We start from the raw sequence: 6,635 nt of genomic DNA, 5'->3' as shown, positions 1-6,635 counted from the left end.
AATAGTTGACTAGACAGATGGAAAACGTGGCATGGTCGATGTTGTATATAATTCAGTAAAAAAAAAACATACTACCTGGAAAAAATGTCAATCAAACCTCAAAATCTGTGAAGTTTTAAGATCAGGGCTCGCACTGTGGCACAGGGCAGGGGACGCGGCTAGGGTATAGGGATAGGGTTACAGAGAGAATCATTACTAGAGCACTCCCCTCTCTACGGTTTAGTGCAAGATCTAAATGCGATTCTCTTAAAAAAAAAAGTTACAGTACTCTCCTTTACGAACGCCTAGCCAAATACGCGCTAACGCTCTTTGCGCAGCTCACTCAATTTACTCGCGTAATGCTTGATTCTTTAAGGTACTGCATAGAAATCAGGGTATGAACGAAGTTTCACGCAGAGGTGCCTGTATAAATAAAATATATACAATGATTTACCAACCTTTTCTAAAACAATTTTTGTGTCGGTGGCATGCAGCCTCCCGAAACGTAAACGATAGTTACTGGACGGGCGCAGGATGATTAACCTGTGATGCGATAACTTTACTTACATCCATCCATTTTCCAACCCGCTGAATCCGAACACAGGGTCACGGGGGTCTGCTGGAGTCAATCCCAGCCAAAACAGGGCACAAGGCAGGAACCAATCCCGGGCAGGACACACACAAACGGGGCAATTTAGAATTGCCAATGCACCTAACCTGCATGTCTTTGGACCGTGGGAGGAAACCGGAGCGCCCGGGGGAAACCCACACAGAAACTGGGAGAACATGCAAACTCCACGCGAATCCGGGTCCCCTAACTGCGAGGCAGCAGTGCTACCACTGCGCCACCCATCTTTACTTACATCTTTTACTAAAACATTTTTTCTCTCGGTGACTTAATTCTCAAGCGTATGGCATACATCCCGAAAAATATATTATCGCTACTAGAAGGGAACAGGATGATTAACTTGTGATGTCCCAAAATTACTTCTTATCCATTATCAGTGTACCCGTCTGTTCTTTACATGCCATCCGTGCCTGCAGCCTTCTAAATAATGCCATTGAAGCATAATTAAAATGTGCAAGATCATTTCTCAAATTATTGTCCCTGAAAATACCTTAATTCTGTTTTTCTAGATATGGAAATTTAAATGAAGAATATTGTATTTAACAAGATGTTGTGCCTCGTAAGGGTTGAATCTTGATATATAAAATAAATATTGAGATTTACGCCTTTATCCAACGCGACTTGTAACATTTATGATACAATTGGTTTCATTCCCTTTAGAACGCAAGCAGGTCTAGCAACTTGTTTACGGTCACACAGCATCAGTACCAGGATTTGAACACACAACCACAGGATTTGAAGTCCGTAGCGTTAACTACTAGGCCACACTGTAGGAAAAACACATAATGTCAGAAATGCTAAAAGGCATTTTAATTATTATGCTTCATGTGGTCGGGACTTTTGAGAACCGAAAATGGTTCTCCCATGATATCGCTCTGAAAAACCAAAATCGATTATTTTTAAGAGTGTATGAACAAATCAAATGTCTTCCACGACTGCTGTTTAGATCGCCAAGACAAGATGATCGCTTCTGTACGTATAAGGATATTTTCCATTATTTATCCTCAAGCTGTATTACTCAGATCTAAGAACTTTTCAACATCGCACCGCATTTATTTTAAAAGGTTTCAGTTGTTACTGAAGTGCACTTACTCCACATCATGTTTCAATCTAAAATCACACGTTCAAACCAACGAATCAATCAATCAGGATATATCTTCAAGAAAGTCAAGAACTGAAATATCCTATAAATATTTAGGACCCACCTCTCCATTAATATTTCATTTAGCCACATAGGTGTATGCCAGCTTTGGACTCTTTGTACATGTATTTTCATCCATTTCTTATATCATATATTCTGAATTTCACCTTTGGATTAATAATGTTTATCTGATCTAATCTAATATTTGGCCCTGGGGTGGTGCAGTAGTAGCAATGCTTCCCTGTAGTAAGAAGATCAGGGTTCATGTCCTTTTTCCTCCCTATATGGAGCTTGCATGTTCTCCAGGTACTCTGGTTTCTTCCCAAAGACATGCAGGTAAGGTAATGATGGTGTTAAATTGGCCTGTGTGTTCACCCTGAGATGGACTGCTGCCCTATATCTAGACTGTTTCTGCGTTGCATCTTATGCTTAGTGGGTTAGGCTCCCAAGACCCTGCTCAGTTTTAGGTGGGTTTAGAAAATGGATGGATGGATAGGAGTTTGCCAGTAGTTTTCTATCCAACTCTGAAATTTTAGTTTTCACATTAAAAGATAATCCTAAATGATACTGTCAAAATGTTTGAAGAGTAACATGTACTGTATAAGAGTATGACTTATGTGCTTTGCTGCTCCAGGTTTTCTTTATCACATTTTGAACATCAGCCCTGAACTCAATACAGGAAAACATTGAACTTCCGAAATGTAGAAGGTCACTCTAAATGGCACAGCTGTTTCTTTTGGACTATACTACTATTTTACTCACTTGTCTTTTTCCTGACAATAAGGCTAAAAATAGACACCGAGAGAGATCTTAAAATGTTCTATTAATAAAATAAAAAAAAAGAAAAACACCCAACACCCCCAAACATCAAAACAATGAAAGGTTCTCAGAAAGAGGAAAGCCTAAGATGTTAACAGTTATTGTTCTCCAGCTCACTGGATTTCCACTGTAAGACCAGAAATAGCTAAACTATCAAAACAGCCCCTTCCTAGCAATTAATACAACCTGTGAGGTAGAAGCCTGCCAAATTGAAATGGCTGTGGAAGGATGATTCTTATGACAATTGTTAGTGGATGTGTTGTAGAATTTGTGTAGTGTGTTTCATACTGCTGGACCAACAGGTCCAAATATCCATCAGTTTGTAAGTTCATCCATCTATGTTCTTTCTTGTTTAATTCAACTCAGTGTTGTGGGGTGCCAGAGCCAATCCAAGCAACACTAGATACAGAGCAGAAACCAGACAGACAGGACACAGTCAAGAAACGCCTATATTCAATTATTCTGGAGCAATACAAAATCACCAATTAATTTTACAAGCATATCTTTGGGATTTGGAAGAGAAAAACATGCAAATACATAGGGAAACTTTGAATTTTACACAGACAGTACCTGGACCAGCATCCACACTCAATATTGTGGATCTGTTAGGCACAAAAAAATCACTATGACATCGTGCTGCTCTGAAACAAAAGTGAGGCACGTAGGGTTCTGTGTAAATATAATTTAATAACAAGTATGCTTGTTTTTATCCCACTTTTACCTATCACCGTACTGGAATTACTCTTGAACCCCACCCTTTGCCTTGTGGGTGGTGATGTGAGCCTACAGCTCTATATTATGTGGATCATCCTCACCTGGGGTTAGAGTTATAAAACTTGCATATGCATTAAAAGAGATTTGAAATGTACATAATTAGGTTTCCACACAAACATCCGTATTTATAAAAGAAAACCTGAATTACGTGCATATATTTATAGTAACTCCGACCATGATGTCCGCAATATTTTAGAAACACTAGGAAATGACAACATTAAGTAGGAAAATGCAGCTTAACCAACTAAATGATGATTCATACAAATAATAAATCATATATCACTGAGTTGTTATTAGAATATGTGTTGACAAGACAAACATAGTACATCTCAAGGGATGAATATGATGTACTGACTGTATTTCAGTCTCTGTTATAGATGGCCAATGCTGCATATCTGTACTGAAGGACTGTTTTGGTTTTCAGTTAGTGTAAATCGGATACCTTTTATCACTTCTCAGGAAACCGGCCTACAGGTCAGGAATATCTCAGCCAAGCTTTGCTCCATCATGCCCTCTGTTTTGGAAGCCATTAACTGACTATACCAATGTCTGGTTCTCCTAATGTAATTGGAGCATTTTGCTGCACTTGTATTGCAATAAAGGCGCCTAGCAAGAATAACACTTGTTTTGTTAACTTCAAGCAGTTATATTCCACTAGCTGAAACGCCCAGCATTGCCAGGGAAGAAAATAGTGTTTTTTTATTTTAAATGTTTGAGAAAAATATAATAATAAAAAACACAACTTTAAAAATAAAAATAAATTAACAACCAATGAAGACTCACTAATGTGTTTGTCTTGTGGTCTTGTATGTATGTTATCATCCAGTGGACGCTCGGAACCAGCCAACTCTATTTAATTTGAAAAACAATAGGGGTGCAGTGGTGCTCAAACATAAAGAATGCTGGCAGTCACCTGCAGTTCACCCTCTGGTGGTCATTTGGAGTGACAACTGGATGATAACATGCATATATGACCGCAAGATCACCCCCCACCGTACCCAGAAGAGGGTGGGTTAGGGTTGATTTCTCCCTACAGTATTTAAAGTTGATCAATGAGAAACATGTGTAGCAAGTGTCACAAAAATCACTCCATCCGTTCAGAAGTGATGCTGGAACATACATACAGTACATACACACATTGACTTTGATATATATAAATTAACACCCAAGTCATCTGTTATGCCAAAATGAGACTGATAAATGTTGTGGCTTAGTTTCCTAGGTCAATCTATGATTCATTAATTTTGAGGCAAAGTAACATTGGAAGACAACTTGCTGATGGTGTTCTTTGCGGTTCCTGACTTGATCATAAGGTAACTTGCTGAACCCTCAGTTTTTTATGTAGCCTGTACCATTCATCGTAGCAGCCGTAATATCATTACATGTGCCAAGTGATAATGGCTACCCATTCAGACACTGGCAACTTTCACCTTTCCCTGACTCCAGAACACAAGGGAGAAAGTGCTATAATGCTGCACATAATCTTGCATTCTCAAGATAACGAGCCAGATACTCGTTAACGCAGGTTGTGGGGTCTCGATGCATCAGATGGCTCCACTAACCAATGAAGTCCTGCAGCCTTGTGATTGCATATGTATCAAGTTGTTCAGTGTGATTCATATATGGTTGCTTTAGGACAACAACCATGTAGGGTATATGACATGTTTATGTATGCACATTTAAAAGATGATTGTGATTTATAAAGGTAAATTTCATAGGAATGTAGTTTTATACATCAGAGTTTTTGGTATATACATTTTCCTGTTTTAAAGTGTGTGCACAAGTTTTCATTCTTTAATCAATACAAAGTTTTATAAGTGAGACCCCTGGCCATCAGGCCCTTACTAGCAAATACCATTCCCAGACTCGGGTCCTGGAGTGATTCTGAATATTCCAGGTGTTCTCTTCTATTTAATTAGAACTTTTATGAGGTTCGGTTATAGGCTGCTGTTTGTCTGGCCACTCACATTAGACCAGTGAATTAGATAGATAGATAGATAGATAGATAGATAGATAGATAGATAGATAGATAGATAGATAGATAGATAGATAGATAGATAGATAGATAGATAGATAGATGCTTTATTAATCCCAAGGGGAAATTCACAAATTGTCGGCAATAACACATATCTCCAAGTGACATGGTCCTAAGGGACATTAAGCAGCACAGGCCCCTCTGTGAGAGGATTGAATTTTAAAGAAGTAGCTGCTTTTCCAGATTCATAGGAGCATGCTGAGTTTGGTTGGGAGTGTATTTGTAATGCCACTTGGGCACTCCCCACTGGAAAAGACCAAAGAGTAGACCTAGGATATACTGAAGGGGGCTTTATTCTCTTGACTGTTCCCCAGGTGAAGTTGCTGGGGACAGAAAGATATGGTCAGTCCAGCTCAGCATTTTACTACCATGAACCTTACCTGGAAAAATGGAATGAAAATGAATATGGTATTATAATAGCAAAGTAATTTTATAAAGTCAAGAAAGAAAATGTAAAACTTTATTTATTTATTATTTTAGCCTTATTTTTCATTATAGTCCTACTTGCGTAAAGAGCCCTTACATCATTCCACAAGTTTAATGCTTTTTATTCCCCTCCATTTTGTCATTGCTGAAGCTGATGGACATTCCAAATGAAATCTATCAGACTTGTTATTCCACTTGTAAAATTTTACACTCTCTGGTGTGCCTTGTTTGACAGATACAACTCATTCTGGCTGTATATAACATTATCATTATGACATGTAATGCACTGTTAATTATATTTTCTTTTGTTATATGAATGGATGTAACACAAAAAAGAAACTCCTAGCAGCAACATTATCTGGCAATCGCGTTTAAGCTTGATTAAACTTATTGTTCAGATGCTACCAAGATTAATTGAGTTTTTTGCCCATTTTCACAAAATAACCCTCCTGTTATACTGTAGTATGTAATAGCAAAGCTGAGTCAACATGATTATATCTTGACTGTACAATGCAGTTTGAGTTCTGGCTACAGGCAAAGCACTTCTTATCATACCTACTAGCAATGTAGTCGGTATGATTATTATAAGATTGTGTTCAGAAACCGAGTTTTAGGTTTACATTTTGAATTGCATTTGTACTTCTCATCATAACACCTCAATAGGTATGGGTCAGTGTGTTATAAATTCCTTTTTGCCTTTAATAATGAAGTTCCCAAAATTGCATCTACTCTTTTTATATGCTTACTGACACAATTCTATTAACACTCATATAGTCAAATAATATGACCAAATCACTTGGAGATACTGTATTCATTTGAGAAGTCCTTCATGC

The sequence above is a fragment of the Polypterus senegalus genome, chromosome 12 (assembly GCF_016835505.1).
Source record: "Polypterus senegalus isolate Bchr_013 chromosome 12, ASM1683550v1, whole genome shotgun sequence".
Taxonomy (NCBI): Eukaryota; Metazoa; Chordata; class Cladistia; order Polypteriformes; family Polypteridae; genus Polypterus; species Polypterus senegalus.
This window is presented reverse-complemented; position numbering follows the sequence as displayed.